The sequence below is a fragment of the Lampris incognitus genome, chromosome 8 (assembly GCF_029633865.1).
Source record: "Lampris incognitus isolate fLamInc1 chromosome 8, fLamInc1.hap2, whole genome shotgun sequence".
In the NCBI taxonomy this organism is placed as follows: Eukaryota; Metazoa; Chordata; class Actinopteri; order Lampriformes; family Lampridae; genus Lampris; species Lampris incognitus.
In genome coordinates, this window is record NC_079218.1 from 13,380,833 (window position 1) to 13,401,058 (window position 20,226).

The window sequence follows — 20,226 nt, forward strand, 5'->3', positions numbered from 1 at the left end:
CACTTCTGGTGTATTCCAGGAAGCGATACATGAGCTGGGAGTTAAACAAATTATGTCGTCTGTCTATCATCCTCAGTCCCAAGGTGCAATTGAGAGGTACCATCAGACTTTAAAGTCATGATTAAGACCTATTGTGTGGGTTGCTCAAATGACTGGGATGTAGCTATGCCATTTTTATTGTTTGCTGTCAGAGACTCGGTGAATAAGGCTACATGTTTTAGCCCTTTTGAACTGGTTTATAGACATGAAGATGGTGAAAGAACAACTGTTGCAGTCAGCTTTGCAGAAAGGTGCTCCTGGTGGGGTTTTGCAGTATGTAGCGTCCTTCAAAGACTGGCTACATGCAGCTTGTGACTTGGCCACTTGTAACTTGGAAGCAGCTAAGGGAAAGATGAAGGCTCACTATGACAAAAAAGCAGTGAAGTATACCTTCAAAGCAGGAGACCAGGTTCTTGTGTTGTTGCCCATGGGTGGAGGTAGTCTGGGGGTGAAATTCTATGGTCCATATAAGGTTATCAAGAAGGTGGGTGATTGCAATTATGTGGTTGAGACACCCGACAGAGACAGAAATCACGACTATGTCACATCAATCTCTTGAAACCTTATTATACTTGTGACACTCCATCCACTGTGTGTATCACATCTCAGGTTACTGTGGAAGAGGAGGAGAGTGAGGATGATTGGGTTGGGTCAGTTGAACCAGTTACAGCTACGCTTAAGAATTCCAATGCCTTGGCCAATCTCAGAGAGTCACTGAGTCATCTCACCGCAGAGCAGAAAGAGGATGTATTACATGTAGTGGATCAGTATAGTTCTCTGTTTAGAGATACCCCTGGCTTAACAAATTTAATAACTCATGATGTAGACACTGGTGAGACAACCCCCATTAAACAACATCCATACCGGATTAACCCACAAAAATGGGCTCAGGTGAAACCAGAGTTGCTCTGTATGGAAGAAATCGGTGTGATCGAGCAAGGCTCAAGTGAATGGCTGTAGTCCCTGTTCTCAAGCCCGATTTTAACTGTGCGTCCTTGCATTGATTACTGAAAAGTAAATAATGTAACTAAAATGGATGTATATCCTATACCCAGGCTGGATGACTGTATTGATAAGATCGGCAATGCACAGTATGTGTCGAAATTTGACTTGTTAAAGGGCTACTGGCAAGTCCTGTTGACAGAAAAGGCAAAAGATGTGTCTGCATTTGTGAAACAGGAGAGTTTGTATCACTGTCAGGTTCTCCTGTTTGGCATGAAAAATGCGCTGACAACCTTTCAGAGGTTAATGAATTTGGTAACCTCCAGAGTGCAGAACACTGTCGCATATCTGGATGAGGTGGTTTGCTATAGCACTTCGTGGTCTCATCGCATGGAACATATGAGACAGCTGTTTGAGTGTCTTAAACAAGCGGGGTTGGTAATCAACTTGCCCAAATGTGAGATTGAAAAGGGGCAGGTCACATATTTGGTGCTACTATGTGACCAAGGTTTGGTGAGACCAAGGACTGCCAAGGTGCAAGCCATTTTAGACCTGCCTGTTCCGAAAACAAAACGCCAGCTAATGCGCCTTTTGAGCATGTGTGGTTTTTATAGGCGTTTTTTTCCCCAACTTTGCAGCTGTGACAACACCACTCACAAACCTGTTGAAGAAGGGAGTTAAGTTTAGCTGGTCAGCAGATTGTCAGACAGCGCTGGAAATGGTTAAAGCTATTCTGGCTAGTGAACCGGTGCTGGTTGCTCCAGACTTCTCTGTCCCATTCAAGCTTGCAGTGGATGCTTGTGATGTTGGAGTGGGGGCGGTGCAGCTACAGACTGGGTCAGGAATAGACAGGCCTGTTGCATATTTCTCTAAGAAACTGAATCATCATCAGAAGCGATATTCCACCATCGAGAAGGAGGCCCTGGCTCTTGTCCTAGCAGTCCGACACTTTGAGGTGTACGTCTTTAGTGCTGGAGCTGATCTGGTAGTCCTCACTGATCACAACCCACTTATGTTCCTGTGTTTTCCGTTTGAGTTTAATTTTACAAGCATATAACCTGACTGTAGTACATTTGCCAGGCAGAGAAAATGTTATTGTGGACACCCTGTCAAGGGGATGAGCATATGGTTTGGGTATTTTTGAAAAGTTTGAGAGTGCATTGTTGATAGTATACACGTGAATCAGTGGAGTTTAAAAAAACAAAAACGGATTAGATTATAATAATACATAATTAATATAAAACGGATAAAGCAAAAAGGAAAAAAAAAACCCAAATAGGTTGAAACCAGATTTTTATTTTTTATTTTTTTCTTAAGGGGGGAGGAATGCTAGAAGTGATAGGGGTTATAGCGGCCTTTTTCCCTCTTCTTTTTCTTACTTACTTGGACTGGTTTTCATTGACAAATAATTGGAGACGTGGTTAAGCAGCGTTTATAAGAGGATGTCACTGTGAGGTGCCGGTGCATCCTCTGGAGTTAATTAATGGCGGCAGTTTGCATAAACGCCTCAGGATACGCCACTTTGAAAACACTGTTCAGGACACTACAGGTTCACATCATTCTAGCTCAAGGACTTTGAAGAAAACCAACTTTCTTTTATTTTTGAGGATCCATCCACCATCAACCTAAACTGAACTAAAATATGAAGATGGAGTCCACCGCTTATGGGAGCTGAGACCCACGCGGCCAAATCAATACAGGAATGCGTGACCTACACAAAAGTTCGTGTATATGTACACTGATACAGATGGACACGTGCCCACGTTCCTCTGTGCACTTCGGCTGTTGACAGTTCATCTGTGAAGGTGTGTGCTGTGGTCTGGATGGGAGGATGAATGCTTACCTACCTCAGGGGCTGAGACAAGATGTTAAACCCCCCCCCCCATTTCTCTTCTCCTATTCTCTTTACTAGACCTCTCCTTCCATACATCTCTTTTTGTCACCTCCCCTGACAGTGTAATGAGAGGCAGAAAGACAGAGGGAGCAAAAGAAAAGATAGAGAGACAGTCTGTTACTAGGGAAAAAGGGAACTGCTAGCCTGCTACCTCGGTAAGCTAGCCCACCTCCTGGCTATTTCTCCTGTCTTTGAAATCAGTCCTTCTTCCTGTTTCTTCCCTCGTTTCCATCTTTTCTACACACTCCAGGTTAGGACTAGTATTGCATGTTTAACCCTTAACCCCTAGACCTTACTAGTCCGTAACATTAGTTGAGCCACTTAAGCTGCAATGTATTATTCTCCGACAAACTGTTGAATCACCTCGACATGCCGCTAGCTCTTTGAACAGGGGGCTCGCATGACATCACTACCAGTACGTAAGTGATACCACCTTGTGCCAAAAAACCTGAGCTGTCCCTTTAGCTATGACTGTGCTTTTATTAACTATGTATTTAACTGCCAACTGGTCAAAGGTCGATGGTAGAGCAAAGCAGCTTTACTGAACAGATACAAATAACTGGTCAAACTTCTCCACTTTGTAGATGATACCTGTGTTTCTATCAAGTGATATGTATGATCTGCTGTCTATAGATTTTCTCGTGTTGTTTCCCTGCTCCTCCTCTTGTGTTTCATCAGTTGTTGTTGAACCTTGTCAGTTGTGGCTCTGTATCAGCACCAAGAGCATCAAGACTAATTCCTGTAGGTTGGTCGCAACTCAATGATTGTTGGGTTTTTTGTTGACTTTGCGCACCCCTTTGAACAAAAGCGGATGTTTTTTTTAAAATTTTACAGAAGAACAACGGCATTTCAGATCCATTGATTCTTGCCATAAAGATTTGTTTTGTAGGGAAGAGTAGTTTCAAGTGTATTTGTCATATACGAAAGTAAGTTTATACCTATTTTCATAATGGACTGTTTGTAAGAGAGTGAACACATAGTGGTGTTTTGGAAATAGAGCTGGTTGTAACATACAGTCATGAGGTAATTCAAGTCTAACTGTGGCTTTGTATCCCATCTGTGTCCTATAAATCGTTTCATCAGATTTGTTTTTGAATCTAACCTTGAAACAAACATCATAATACAGAAATATCTAACCTTCTTGCCAAATTTCTCAATTGATTATATCAGTAATATACAAGTATTGCCATTAAATTGAGCCTGTTAACCAGTAAAAAAAACAAAACTGGCAGCAGCTTTACGTTACTGAGTCTAATTCTGACATAATGACCTGACGGAGGAGTATGGAAAAGAGGAAAGGGGGGGGGGGACTGGAGAGGATAGGGATGATCTCTCAGAGAAGATAGGATGGGAAAAGAGGAGAAGGTAAATAAAGAGGCAAACAGGAGAGCAAACGGGAGAGTGGAGGAGAACGGGATGATGTTTGGGAGCTGGGGAGTTTAAAATGAACTCTTTTAATGTCAGCCGAGCAACGGAAAAGTTCTCAACACACAAATTACAAGAAATAAATCTAATATTTAGCCATTACTCACTTTTCCCTTTTTCCCTAGCAAACTGAACTAAACCTGTAGACTGTCTCTCTATCTTTTCTTTTGCTCCCTCTGTCTTTCTGCCTCTCATTACACTGTCAGGGGAGGTGACAAAAAGAGATGTATGGAAGGAGAGGTCTAGTAAAGAGAATAGGAAAAGAGAAATGGGGGGGGGGGTTTAACATCTTGTCTCAGCCCCTGAGGTAGGTAGGCATTCATCCTCCCATCCAGACCACAGCACACACCTTCACAGATGAACTGTCAACAGCCGAAGTGCACAGAGGAACGTGGGCACGGGTCCATCTGTATCAGTGTACATATACACGAACTTTTGTGTAGGTCATGCATTCCTGTATTGATTTTACCTCAAAGGTCATCACACACACACACACACACACTCACACATAGTGGTGGCAGGGCAGGTGCAGTGTGCTCTTCTGTCCTACCAGCCACCACTGGCAGATCTTTTATTTAGCTGCTGCAGCGAGCGGTTTCTTCCCATGAATTATGCAGCCGCGGGCCCTGGAACAAGCTCCAGGCCGACTCTATACCTTGTGTGTGGCTTAAAATATAGACCATTTAGTATTTGGCAATACACAGGATGTGATGTAACAATTTTTTGTGCACTATTCCAGTTTCCGCATTCGCACTGAAAACCAAATCAGACATTGCGCTAACGTATTAGCTCCATGTCCTGACTCAGTGGACAAACTTATCAGTATTTACAATAGAGGTCATCAAGCAACAGCGTCATGAATCTGGTGGTCCAATTTATTTATTTGATTTCCCCCCCCTTTTCTCGCCAATTGCCCCACACTTCCGAGCCGTCCCGGTCGCTGCTCCACCCCCTCTGCCGATCCGGGGAGGGCTGCAGACTACCACATGTCTACTCCGATACACGTGGAGTCGCCAGCCGCTTCTTTTCACCTGACAGTGAGGAGCTTCGCCAGGAGGATGTAGTACCCCCCCCCCCCCAAACAGGCGGAGAACTGGGGGAGGTGCTAGTGCAGCAACCAGGACACATACCCACATCCGGCTTCCCACCTGCAGACATGGCCAACTGTATCTGTAGGGACGCCTGACCAAGCCCAAGGTAACACAGGGATTCGAACCGGCAATCCCCGTGTTGGTAGGCAACAGAATAGACCGCCACGCTACCCGGACACCCCACTGGTCCATTTTAAATGCAGCATCACTTACTAAATAACCTAAACCAGCTTTTAAAGGGCTGAGACTGTGAGTGCAGGTCTTTTGGATTACCATGTGGACATCTTCATTTACTGATGTTTAATTGTGTTCTACCCATGACACCTTGAAAGAAAACGATCACGATTTTCAATATTATCTCTATATATATGTCGTAGGGATAACACGCCAATAGAAGCCATATTGAGCGGTCTTCTGTGTTTCCCTGAAATGCCATCATAATTGTATGGAAAATTGTCTGATAGTGACATCTCTGGCAGACAATGCTTGAATGTGAAATCTTACTTCCTTGTTTGCCAATGGGTTGCACTGAATAAGGAAATGCGACAACAATACTGCATTATAAAGCTGCATGTAGTGCTGATATTCACATTTTCTTATACAATGAAGTCTATTCTTGCAACCAAGAAGTACATTTTCACATTAATAGATTTCCTGCCAGTGATGTTATCAGCAAACAGAATTTTGGCAGCGTTTCAGAGACACACAGAAGACTTCTAAGCGTTATGGCTCATAATGGAGTGTTATTGCAACAGCATATACATATCAAGATAAAGTTAAAAATTGTGATTGTTTCCCTTTAATGAGGTACAATAGAGCATTACAGTGCACTAATACCATTACCCTCTATATCAACCAGCAGCAGACACAGCAAATCTACCTGCACAACATATCTTTCCACACCTTTCACCTGCACCTACACCTGACATCACATCACAGTTGACCTGCGGATCTTTGCAGCAACAGGCTAATGGAAAGGCTGGTTGCTGTCTTGAAATGACTTGCTCAGTAAATCAGAATTCAAATTGTATCAGATTGCTATGAACTGCTGTGATGGACTGGTGACCTGTGCAGGTGTCCTCCCTTCCTGCCGCCCAATGACTGCTGGGATAGGCTCCAGCATCCCGCGACCCCGATTGGGATAAGTGGCTTGGATAATGGATGGCATGGATGGATGCTATGAAATACAAGGTTATCCTAACAGGCTAAAGGGTATACTAATGAGGTAAAGCAATGGCTGATCGCTGGCATCTATGGCTTTGTGGGTGTATATTTACACTTAATACTGTGTATATATCATAGATTCCTATATTGATTTTACCTCAGGGGTCTAGACACACACACACTCTCTCATATACAGGTAGGCTATATGCACACACATTGAAAACCACATGCACACAGACACGCACACACACACACACACACACACACAGTGGTGGCAGGACAGGCGCAGTGTGCTCCTCTGTCCTGCCACCCACCACTGGCAGATCTTTTATTTAGCCGCTGCAGTGAGCAGCTTCTCCCCATGAATTATGCAGCTGCGGGCCCTGTAACAAGCTCCAGGCCGACTCTACACCTTGTGTGTGGCTTAAAATATAGATAAAAGCTGAACAGCCAGCTACAAACACAGCTTTTTTTTCAAGACAGAAGCAGGCTGGCAAGAAGAGAGTCCAGAGCAATTAGGTGAGGCTGTGGTGTAGCAGATCCCGGTCCCGGCTGGCTCCACAAAAAGCGAGCACAGCTGAGGAATGTCTGGAGGTACGAACAGAGCCAGAGGGAAGAAAACCGAAAAGAACAGAACAGGATGGAACACAACAGAGGTGAACACAGAAGAAGTGAATTGAAGAGAGCTGAACTGAATTGAAGTGAGGAGTTAAGATGAGAACAGACCAGAAGTGGCCCGGATAGAAGGGAACAGAACAAAGCAGGACTTCAGAGAGCCAAACGGAACCCACAACTTAACAGGACAAAACAGAAATGGGTAGAGTGATCTGAAGCTAACGGAATAGAAATGAACTTAATACGCAGCAGAAGTGAATACAGCAGAACAGAACAAACTAAACAAATAAACCGAACAACCCAAAACGGACAAACGGAACAGAAAACAAGAACAAGCAACTGCTACAAAAAGATCAAGGAGAGCAAAAAGCTCAATTAAGGGGCATCTGGGTGGCGTGGCTCTCTATTCCATTGCCTACCAACACGGGGAACGCTAGTTCGAATCCCTGTGTTACCTCCAGTTTGGTCAGGCATCCCTACACAATTGGCCATGTCTGCGGGTGGGAAGCCAGATGTGGGTATGTGATTGGGTCGCTGTACTAGCGCCTCCTCTGTTAGGTCGGGGCACCTGTTTGGGGGGCGGGGGATAGCATGATCCTCCCATGTGCTACGTCCCCCTGGTGAAACTCCTCACTGTCAGGTGAAAAGAAGCGGCTGCTGACTCCAAGTATCGGAGGAGGCATGTGGTAGTCTGCAGCCCTCCCCGGATCGGCAGAGGGGGTGGAGCAGCGACCCGGGACGGCTCGGAAGAGTGGGGTAATTGGCCTGATTCAACTGGGGAGAAAAAGAGGGAAAAATCCCCCCCCCCCAAAAAAAACCTCCAACAACAATTAAACCAAACAGAATAGAATAGAAGATGAGAGAAAAGACAGAACAGAGCAAACAGAAAAAAACAGAAAAGAAAAAATGGAACAAACTGAACAGGAGAAACGGAACAGAACAAACAACAGAACAGGACAGAGCAGACGAGAACAGAACAGAACAGAACAGAACAAGCAGGACAGAACATAACGGAACAGAACAGAACAAACAACAGAAAAAAACAACAGAACAGGACAGAACAAAGAGAAGAGAACAAGCAGAACATAATGGAATGGAACGGATCAGAACAGAACGGAACAGAACATAGCAGAACAGAACAGAACGTAATGGAACAGAACAGAACAAAAGAGAACAGAACTGAACAGAAGAGGACAAAACAGAGCAGAACAGAACAAATCAGAACATAACAAACAACATAACAGATCAGATATAACAGAACAAACGGATCAGAACAGAACAGAACAAACAGAACAGAACAGGTGAAAACGGAACAGAACAACCAGAACATAACAGAAGAGAATGGAGCAGAACAGAATAGTCGGAACAGAACAGAACCGAAACGAACAGAACAAATCAGAACAGAGCAGAACAGAACAGATAAGAACATAACCAAACAGAACAAATCAGAACGGAACAGAAGAGAACATGGCAGATTGAGTAGAAGCCAACCGAACAAAAGCGAGCTGAGCTTAATAAGACCCAACAGAGCAGGACAGCAGAGAGTTAATTACACCAGAGCAACAATAACACATTTTTCCCCCCTCATCTTTAATTGTCTTTTTTTCTTTATTCCAGTGGCTTGAAGATGAAGGGGTTCTCTTGTCTGTTGAAATGTTTGTGCTTGTTTTTGCTCTTTGTGCCGTTCTCTGCTGGCGAGATGAGCTTGAAGTCAGTTTCCTCCGCTGATTCCATAATAAAGCTTATGCAACCTCCAACATGAAGCCCAGCGCCGCAACAGAACATGCAATCACCGCCTTATTTTCAGCGCATGAAAAGGAGAATGTGCTCTGTTAGCTTTCTGACACTCATCTAACAATACAATAATGACAACAATATGTATGTCTAAACTCCCTCCCCCGACACACACACACACACATACCACAGTTTTAATGCTAGCCAGATCTTTATTGTGCTATATGAAAGAAATTTCCTTTGCAGTCAAAGAGACAATTAAAACTCATAAAGAAACACAATAATTAGACAGAATAAACTCACACAACTCACAGCAGGATGTGTTTTAAAGCCACCGCCAACTTGCTCTTGTTCATCTGTTTGTTGGGAAAATATCTCATCTCATCGCAACAGGAAAATAGCTCTCAAACAGATTTAGGAGACAAATGGGCCTTGGGCCGAGAAACAGCAGATTTTAGTAAAATGCTGTTTATTTTCTTAAGACGTCACATCTTGCCATAACTTTTCACTTTTTTCATTAGAAACAGCCCAGGAGAAATGAATGGTGTAGTGTTTGGTGTAGACGGGGCAGAATGTCACGTTTCAATTCATAAAAATCAGTTTGGGGCGGCCCGGTGGCCCAGTGGTTAGCACTGTTGTCTCACAGCAAGAAGGTCCTGGGTTCGAACCCCAGGCTGTCCCAGGTCCTTTCTGTGTGGAGTTTGCATGTTCTCCCTGTGTCTGCGTGGGTTTCCTCCGGGTGCTCCGGTTTCCTCCCACCGTCAAAAAGACATGCATGTTAGGGTTCATACTCCTGTCTGTGCCCCTGAGCAAGGCAGTGGAAAGAAGAACTGGAGTTGGTCCCCGGGTGCTGCAGCTGCCCACTGCTCCTATACAATAGGATGGGTTGTGGCAAATTTGTAATTTGTGATATTGGGCTATACAAATAAAATGGACTCGACTTGGTGGGTTAAATGCAGAGGATGAATTTTCCCCATGAGGATTATTAAAGTATATCTATCTAACTCTGTCACCACTTTTAAACCATTGATTCATTCGTTCATTTTCCAAGCCAGTTATCCCGCGTAGGGTCGCGGGATGCTAGAGCATATCCCAGCATACATTGGGTGGAAGGCAGGGAAACACCCTGGACAGGTCGCCAGTCCATCTCAGGGCAGACATTCGTACCTACGGACAATTTAGTACGGCCGATTCACCTGGGCTATTTTTAATGGGAAAAAAAGTGAAAAGTTATGCAACGATATGACATCTTAGGAAAATAAACAGCATTTTCCTAAAATCGGTTGTTTCTCGGCCCAAGGCCCAATTGTCTTCCTACTACTAGTAACTTCGGCTGCTCCCGTTAGGGGTCGCGACAGCAGATCGTCCGTTTCCATTTCTTCCTGTCGTCCAATTGTCTTCTTCCAGTTGTCCCAAATCTTCTGTGAATGGTACACATGGCCATTGAAAGTCTAGTTAATGGTCACGCCCATATCTGCATATGAAACTGGTTGTTGTTTTTGGTCATTATGCCGCTGTGTTGTTTATAAGGGGGGGGGGGTGATACCTGCAGTCAGTTGAGAATGAAGAGGTCACTTTTAGATGTAAACGTTGTGTCCAGATGAACTGATCCAACTTTATGAGAATTGCATACCTGGATTATTGAGCATGCATAAAGACTCCCAAGAAATACATTTTGTAGTGCTTACCTGTAGCGCAGGCAGAAATCACAGTGTGGGTGGGCACAGAGAAAATCAGGTGGGCCTAGCCCATTCCAAGACCAATCATACTTAATAAGTTCTGAAACGCAAATCTTAACCAATATAGACCATTACAACTCTACTTGTAGTTTAATCATACAAGCCTTATACAGCATCAGAGGTGATGTTACAGGCACCAAGACGAACATTAGACAACACAGTGTCAGACTGGGCATGGTGGCCCAGTGGTTAGCGCTGTCGCCTCACAGCAAGAATGCCCTAGGTTGGAACCCCAGGGTTGTCCAAACTTGGGGGACATCCCAGGTCATCTCTGTGTGGAGTTAGCATGTTCACCCCGTGTCGGCGGTAGGATTGCTCCAGTTTCACCCACCATCAAGAATGCATGCATATTAATCCTGCTGTCTGTGCCCCTGACCAAGGCATTTCAAGACGAAGTGGAGTTGGCCCCAGGGCACTGCACTAGCGGCTGCCCACTGCTCCTAGCTACACAGCTAGGACGGGTTAAATGCAGAAAAACAACTGCCCCACGGGGAGTAATAAAAGTAGTAAAAAAAAATTATTATGTAGCGGGTTTTTTTCCGGAAATCCTCGAATGATGTTGATAAAAGTGCTCAACAAATGAGCGGAATGTCAAGATAGATGTAGGAAAAAATCTTTTAATACATAGCAGTACTAGCTTGTTTGGTGTGCCGCGCACTCATCAGCTGCTAATGTCATTCAACAAAGAATTTCTTTGTGTGTGTGTGTGTGTGTGTGTGTGTGTGTGTATATATATATATGTGTATATATATATATATATATATATATATATTGTGGCGGACACTAGGGGCTATGCCTCTCGCCCAGCAGGACTGTGAGCAGGGGGCGTGGTTTACGTTCCAGGGCTTGCTGGTGGAGCTGAGGAATAAACATCAAACTCGCCTTCGTCTCCTGTGTTTTTCCTCATCCTGCCACTATATATATATATATATATATATATATATACACTACCGTTCAAAAGTTTGGGATCACCCAAACAATTTTGTGTTTTCCATGAAAAGTCACACTTATTCACCACCATATGTTGTGAAATGAATAGAAAATAGAGTCAAGACATTGACAAGGTTAGAAATAATGATTTGTATTTGAAATAAGATTTTTTTTTTACATCAAACTTTGCTTTCGTCAAAGAATCCTCCATTTGCAGCAATTACAGCATTGCAGACCTTTGGCATTCTAGCTGTTAATTTGTTGAGGTAATCTGGAGAAATTGCACCCCACGCTTCCAGAAGCAGCTCCCACAAGTTGGATTGGTTGGATGGGCACTTCTTTGAGCAGATTGAGTTTCTGGAGCATCACATTTGTGGGGTCAATTAAACGCTCAAAATGGCCAGAAAAAGAGAACTTTCATCTGAAACTCGACAGTCTATTCTTGTTCTTAGAAATGAAGGCTATTCCATGCGAGAAATTGCTAAGAAATTGAAGATTTCCTACACCGGTGTGTACTACTCCCTTCAGAGGACAGCACAAACAGGCTCTAACAGGTACTATTTAATGAAGATGCCAGTTGGGGACCTGTGAGGCGTCTGTTTCTCAAACTAGAGACTCAATGTACTTATCTTCTTGCTCAGTTGTGCAACGCGGCCTCCCACTTCTTTTTCTACTCTGGTTAGAGCCTGTTTGTGCTGTCCTCTGAAGGGAGTAGTACACACCGGTGTAGGAAATCTTCAATTTCTTAGCAATTGAACTCTCTTCCTCCTGCTCCTCATGTCTTTTTATGACAAATCTAAGCAAACTGCTTTGTTTCGCCATGATTTTTATCTTAACCTACATTACAAGCAGCTAGCTAACAGAAAACAGCCTGTCATCATCACATGGTAAACGGGAAGCAAGGAACAAGAGTTGTTTTATTTCTATTGGTCACGTAGTCCGATAATTCAAACAGTATTAATTGACTGCTGTTTACTGGACGATCCAGCAAAAAAGGAAGCCTTCTGATTTGGTGGGGCTGGGTGCCAAGTGGGTGGGTCCAGACCCACCTAGGCCCACGCACAGCTACGCAGCAGGATCTTACCCCTGCAGGTTTTTTGTTTTTGTTTTTATTTGTTTGTTTTTATCAGTTTGTTTGTTTGTTTGCTTGTCTGTGAAATGTTCTAAAAATGAAAGGATCGTTTTTCATGAACAGAAGGTGGCAATAAGTGGGCAGAGGAACAAATTAGAGTTTCAGGATCAGAATCGGAGTCAACGTTATTGGTCAAGTGTGCCTATGCACACGAAGAATTTGACTCCAGTTTACAGCAGCTTCTAGTACTTGCATACATCACTCACACACAAACAAGAAGACAACACCAAACAAGAAAAAAACAGTAGAAATAAATGGAAATACAAACGGGACAATGGACGCAAGCATTTTGGTGGTGATCCGGATCCATGTCCAGGTGTTTCTTTAGCTTTTGATTTGTACTATAAGATGGGGACTATAATGGACATTTTGATCAATATTCAAAAAAAATGGATGGATGCATTTGAAGGAACTTCTGTGAGTAGGTTGTCGCAGCTTTGGCCGTGATCCAGGCTACTAGAAACATGCAGAACATGCGACAAACTCTTCTCGTAAAACTGTCCGAACCCAGCAAACAAAAAACGTCCCCAGCACGTCCTCTCCGAACGTCCGGCAAACGTCATTTTGCAGGGTTTCCATTACGTCACGGGGACGTTATTGTGGGACGTCCCTGTAACGTTACAGGGACACTAGGGGAAAAATCCTCTAGACGTCCCCATGACGTCACGGGTACGTTATTGCGGGACGGCCTTGTAACGTCCTGAGGACATTACACGGACGTGAGGGGATGTCCTCTAGACGTCCCCGTGACGTTATTGCGAATGTCCCAAGGACATGACGGGAACGTTAGGGGAAAGTCTTCTGGACGTCCCCGAGACATCGCAGGGACATTATTGTGGGACGTCCCAAGGATGTTATGGGATGTTCTTTGAACGTCTCCCAATTACGTCCCCTGTGCCGTAATGAAAACCCTGCACCATGACATTTACCGGATGTTCGGAGAGGACCTTTAGGGGACGTGCAGGGGACGTTCTTTTGTTTGCTGGGAATATATATAAGCCCCATGAAGACCTAATAAATTCTTTAGAAAGCTCTTGAAACCCTCCCATAAACGGCGTGTAATAGTATCCTGATGCTATAAAAAGAAGGAAAAAAAGTGTCACTGTGAACCCAACAGTGAGCACGGTATCATACGGCAGCCTCTCATCTATTCATGGCTCCATTAATGAATCATAGCCTCCCCAGACTTCATACTCCAGACATAACCTCTTTGAATATGTCATAAGTTCTTATTCTTTTTTAATGGGCCAGCAAATCACGGCTGAAAACAAATACTGTACATAAACACGTGCAAACATTACAAATCCCCCCCCTCCTGTCTTCTTCTCCCCCTCCTTACTTCTTCTGCTCCTTCTTCATTACCACGGGTTGCAGGTGGAGGCTGGCAGCTTGTGGGAGGGAGTGGTGGTTGCATCCTTTTTGTGCACAGAAGGGATCTCACTGCAAAACAAACCCGCCTCTCTCTCTTTTTTCAGATTCATTATTAATCCTTTAAACCCAAAAGGCTCTTTAGGCAAGTCAAAGCCTCTTTTTGCAGGACTGCGCAAGCCTTTTCCCCATGAAACCTCAGCGGTGACGAAGACTCGGCCCGACTGTGACCGCTTTCAGACCGAGGTCAAAAAACCTTTAAGTTCCCCATCAGCTCTGACTGGATGTTCAGCCTACTAAGAGTTGTACTTCCATCCTGTTATTTTTATTATTACTTTTTTATCCCCCCCCCCTCGCCTTTTCTCCCCAGTTGTTTCCAGCCAATTACCCCACTCTCCAAGCCGTCCCGGTCGCTGCGCCACCTCCTCTGCCGATCCGGGGAGGGCTACAGACTACCACATGCCTCCTCCGACACGTGGAGTCGCCAACTGCTTCTTTTCACCTGACATTGAGGAATTTCACCAGGGGGACGTAGCGTGTGGGAGGATCACGCTACCCCCCCCTCCCCGAACAGGTGCCCCTTCTGACAAGAGGAGGCGCTAGTGCAGCAACCAGGACACATACCCACATGTGGCTTCCCACCCGGAGACACAGCCAATTGTGTCTGTAGGGATGCCCGACCAAGCCGGAGGTAACCGAGGGATTCGAACCGACGATCCCCAAGTTGGTAGGCAACGGAATAGACTGCCATGCCACCCGGGTCGGACCCTTTAGTCGACTGGTTAACGTAGTCGCTTGCGGTGTGGGAGCCATGGGTTCGTGTCCCGGATGCGGCGTCCCGAGCTGCCCCCTGAATTCGCTAAAATACTATCGCTTAAGTGTCTTAGCATCAAGTAAAGAAAACTTAACTTGATGCTGAGAACTACTGCCTAGAAACAAAGCAAAAAACCTGGAAATACACTGTAGCTCACCATGAATTAGTCATATACACGGGGAGACGGGACAAGGTGAATTAGAGATACTGATGTCTCATTAAGCTAGTTAAAGCATAAATATGCTGCTGTGTGTGTGTGTGTTTGTCTGTGTGTGTGTGTGTCTGTGTGTGTGAGACAGTCGCACATGAACAAACGTGAAAGTTGAATGGTTGCACGAAGAGGAAAATTGTTTTTCTTTTCTCATGGCCTCTATGAATGACGTGCAAAACAATGCACGCCAGCTGTGTTGCATATGCAGCAGATTCCTGCTCAGAGGTCCAGACTGAAGAGTCAAACGTGCTCGTCTTGGTCCATTAAGCCCATCAGGCCAATTAAACACATCACACTCCTCTGCATCCGTCACCCTCCGCCATGACTGCGTGGGCCGAGCCTCGGAAAACAAATCTCCCATTCGCTGTGATCAATCTTCAGCTCTGTAATCAATGCCTGGGGTCCGTTTCCAGCTTCGCCTCATTCATAAGATGAATAATGCACGGCCAGGCAATTAAATCACGCGGCTCTGATGCCGCATCATTAATTTATCGATTACCTCGCTCCGCTTCAATAAGACGGGGTTAAATGTCGATCAGACCCGTCTGAGTCACACTTGAGGTGGACTTGTTCATTTCTTTGTTCAGCAGACGGATTACCGTCTCCCTTCAGATACGGGTGGATGTTTTATTAAGCGCCACGGAAGGCGGCGTTGGGCGTGCACGAGGGAACCATTGAGGTCATTTCCGCTTGGCGAGGACAAGACATTAAACTGAATAGGGAAGTGGGCGCCGTCTTCACGGCTGCAGACAGCGAGTGTCTTGCGGTCATGAGACGGAAGGCCTCTGGTGGAAACCCGCGCTTCATGACCTTGTTATGGGACGTTGGACTCCGTCCAGACCTCCATGTGTTGTGAGTGTAAGGCTGGGAGGTGCGAGGTACACGGGGCCACCCGTACAGTGTAGGGTAATAATTAGATCTTTCAGAAGTTAGAAAAAAAAAAGTTGAACGAAAAACTTCAGCTTGTGAGGAACGAGGTGAAAACACACCCGTGATTCAGTTTAACCATCGTGTAGACCACTTGGAGCTCGTCTGGTTCACCGGGTGAGTCGGCCACTGGCTCACAGCGTCTCTCTACACCAGCACAAAGACATTTCCTGATACGATTCTTAATCAGCTCCCGCTTCTTCGGCTCGACCCAAGACTTGTATGACTCAACAGAAAAAACAAACAAACGAGCAAACAAAGGGCGTCTGGGTAGCACAGCGGTCTATTTGTTGCTTACCAGCGCAGGGCTCGCCGGTTCGAATCCCCGTGTTACCTCTGGCTTGGTCGGGCGTCCCTACAGACACTATTGGCCGTGTCTGCGCGTGGGAGTGCAGTGTCCTGGTCGCTGCACTAGCGCCTCCTCTGGTGGGTCGAGGCGCCTGTTTGGGGGTGGAGGCAACTGGGGGGAATAGCGTGATCCTCCCATGCGCTACGTCCCCCTGGGGAAACTCCTCACTGTCAGGTGAAAAGAGGTGGCTGGCGACTCCACATGTATCGGAGGAGACGTGTGGCAGCCTCCCCGGATCGGCAGAGGGGGTGGAGCAGCGACCGGGACAGCTCGGAAAGGTGGGGTAATTGGCCAGATGCCATGGGGGAGAAATAAGGGGGGGGGGGGTGGACATTCACGTTGTCTTCACACGGCACTCGCAGCCATCAGATCCAGACACTGGTGGAATATGCATCCGTTCAACACCGGTGAGCTGAAATATTAACACTGTGTGAGAGAGTCTAAATCTCAACACAACACTAAATTCAAGTTTGAATTTTAAACTAAATTTTCCAGCAGACGAGAAAAACGAGAGTAACCAGGAAAAAAAAATGCAACAGGGCTCAAGCCTAACGTCAAACCAGAACTTATTCCCAAAGATTTTGACTAAAACGAAGGATATTCACTCATGGTCAGCATTAATTAATTAAAAACACAGAAGCGGTTGAAATTCCCCGGCGCATCCGGAAGATGTGGCGAAGGTGTCCGGGATCAGGAACAGGTTGTCTTGTTTCTATCGTGTACTTGCCTACACAAAAGAACCGAAGTTTCGTTTCACCCAGCCCACAGCAGCGCGACACAAAAGATAAAAACACATGGCCAACATTTCAAAAAACGACGCCACCAAAAACACACACACACACACACAAACAGTTAACAACACAATCCATTCAGTGCAACACAGTCCAAACATTCCACTGTACGGAGATCGAACGCCAGCCAGGATGGCTGTCGGAACTGCCGGTCTGCGTGGGCTAGCGGTTAGCTTAGCAGTTACGCCGCTTCCGCGCCTTGTCACACCGCCCTCGCCGCTTCCTCCCCGGGCACAGCTCCAGGCAAGGCCGCGGTTCCTGGGCCTGCCGAGCGACGTGGCGACTGACGTTCATTCTGTTGGCGGAGACGCTCTGAAGTCACCGACATGTGACGAGAGGAGGCGTGTGTGTGTGTGTGTGTGTGTGTGTGTGTGTGTGTGTGGGGGGGGGCCTGTTTTTTTTGTTTTGTTGCCCTTATTCCAAGCCAATAATCAATAAGACTTAGGTCGTCTTTGAACTCTGAGTGTTGTTGGCAGTGTCCTTCATCAGGTGAAGTGTGTCCCTCTTCCTCCTCCTCCTGGTTGCCTGAATCTCATCACAAATGACTTCAAGGTAAACAAGAAGTCTCTACTTTGATAGTTTATATATATATAAAAGAAGTGGGGAACAGTGTTTAGGAAGTCATTTTTCTTTTCCTGCCTGCTCTTTCAGTGTGTCAGAAGTTTCAGACATAGTCACGTGTTGTTCTTAAACCAGTGAAAATGTAAACATCAGGGATGGTCTCCATGTTGCAGCAGGACCGTCTGAGTAGACACCCAACTCACCTCTCATCCCCCCACGCACTCGCGTGTCTTTCACCTCCTTGTCTCCACTCTCTGTTGTTTCTCTAACCTCTCTGGATCTGAATCTGCAGCATACAACTGGGTCTGTCTCGAGTTTGGGTAAACGGACGTCTTGCTGTAGGAATGTGCACAGTGTGAACACGTCTGTCCATCTGTCCAGTTACACATGTGTTGGTATTTATTGATTTCCCCTGTGGTGGAATTCAGAAGTGTCCGGGCCATGGGAATTGTTGCTAAGACTGGACATGTGCGAGAAGACAGGCAGACGGACAGACAGGCAGGCAGTCAGACGGGCACAGAGAGAGAGAGAGACAGACAGAGAACAGGAAGACAGGCAGGCAGAGAGAGAGAGACAGACAGACAGACAGACAGACAGACAGACAGACAGTAGGGACAGCCCACACCAGCTGGATCCAGATGTGGAGCTCCACCAGAGGGACCACCGCGCCCTGGCAGAGCTGTCATCTCAGCTTCTGCCACTGCGACAGAGGGTCTCTCGGCAGAGGATGGGCCTGGACGCGCAGCTCTCCCAGGAGGCCTGACGGGCAGACTGAATGGGCGGGCTTGGTCCATTATGTTGGCCCTTATTGGAGTCTACTGGGGCAGAAGATCGGCATGTGGCACAATGGAGGTTGTGTTGGTGGAGATGTTGTGTGCATGTGTGTCTATGTGTGTGCATGTGATGGTTTGGCACTCATGGAAACCACAGCTGTTTCTTCTGAGCCCAACTGCTCTGCCCCCTAAGTGCACACACACACACACACACACACACACACACACATATATGTGTACATGCATAGTGCACACTGAACCCTCTGCGGCATCAAGTCAGCAGCCTTCCTTGTTGCGTCCTCCTCAGTGGTCCAGATGCCTCGGCACTCAGAAAAGATTCACACCCCGTGTCAATCATCTCAACCCAAATTCTGGGCAGCTAGGAGTACAATGCCCACACATGCATCCATACAAACACACACATTAAAACACACTCTAGAATGTGCACAGCCACAAATAAACAGACATGCAGAACTCTGCATGCACACACATACACACGAACAAGCACATGCACAAAAATGCAGGAGCACGCATGCATGCACCTAAAAAACCCTCGCACAGTCGAGCATTAACAAACACAGTAGTGTACACTCGCACATGCAGACACGGAAAGCCACACATGTACAGCAGACACACACACACACACACATCTGAGAACGGCTTCTTTCATTTTTCAATTTCCATTTCTGACCTGAGATATTGCCAGTAGGCTGGTGGCCTGCCTGTCGGTCTGTCTGTCTATCGCACTGTATGCCTACCTGTCTGTCAGCCTGTCTATCTCTCTGTCTGTCTATCTCTCTGTTTGCCTGCCTGCCAGTCTATCTCTCTGCCTGCCTGTCTATCTCTCTGTATGCCTACCTGTCTGTCTATCTCTCTGTTTGCCTGCCTGCCTGTCTATCTCTCTGTCTGCCTACCTGTCTGTCTGCCTGTCTATCTCTCTGTCTGCCTGTCTCTGCCTGCCTGCCTGCCTGTCTGTCTCTCTGCCTGTCTGTCTGAGTGACTGAAAACGGAGCAGGCCTCTGTCACCTGCAGCGACGCGGGCCTGGCTGTGAATTATTAATGACTAATATCATTATGTAGGCACTACTTGTCATAACAATCTAGCCAGGCTGAGGGAAACTCAATCTGCAGCCGGCCCCTTGCACAGACAATGCTTTTTAATTATTGATACCGACTAATTGGCTACAGGATTCGCGGGGCACATTTACTTTTGTTCCCCTCACGGCTCGCTCTGCTTCTTCAAGAAACAATCTTATTAAGGGGGCCAGCCCTCCCCGGTGCCCCCGTGTCAGGAAATTAACCAGGACGACGACCTCGCTCGCCCCCATCTCTCTCTCTCTCTCTCCCTCTGTCTCCATTAGTCATACACCTTCTTCCCTCTCTCCTCTTCCTCCACCCTTCCTCTTCTCTCTTTCCTCTGGAAGTTAACATTCTGCTCCTCCTCCTCCTCCTCCTCCTCTCGGCCGGCTCCTGTCAGGGAAGCACCTTGACACCTGATACCAGATAATTAAAAGGGGACTGGAGAAGCTAGCTGCCCATCTCCATTCCCCACACACTGCCGTGGTGCTGCAGGCTGCAGCCGACCACAGCCGCCTGCTAATGTGAGTTAGCCGAGGAGGGAAGCCTCAAGTCTGACAGAAGATGCGGGATTTGTATAGTGATGATAATCTCAATAAAAGGATTCCTATCTTTATTGATGGAGCGACTTTCAAAGCAGAGGTACAAAA

At 46.1% G+C, this 20,226-nt stretch overlaps 1 pseudogene; it reads left to right on the forward strand.

Moving 5' to 3' along the window:
- Window positions 1-244: 244 nt before the first annotated feature.
- Window positions 245-20,226, forward strand: part of LOC130117107 (uncharacterized) — a 65,101-nt pseudogene continuing 45,119 nt past the window's right edge.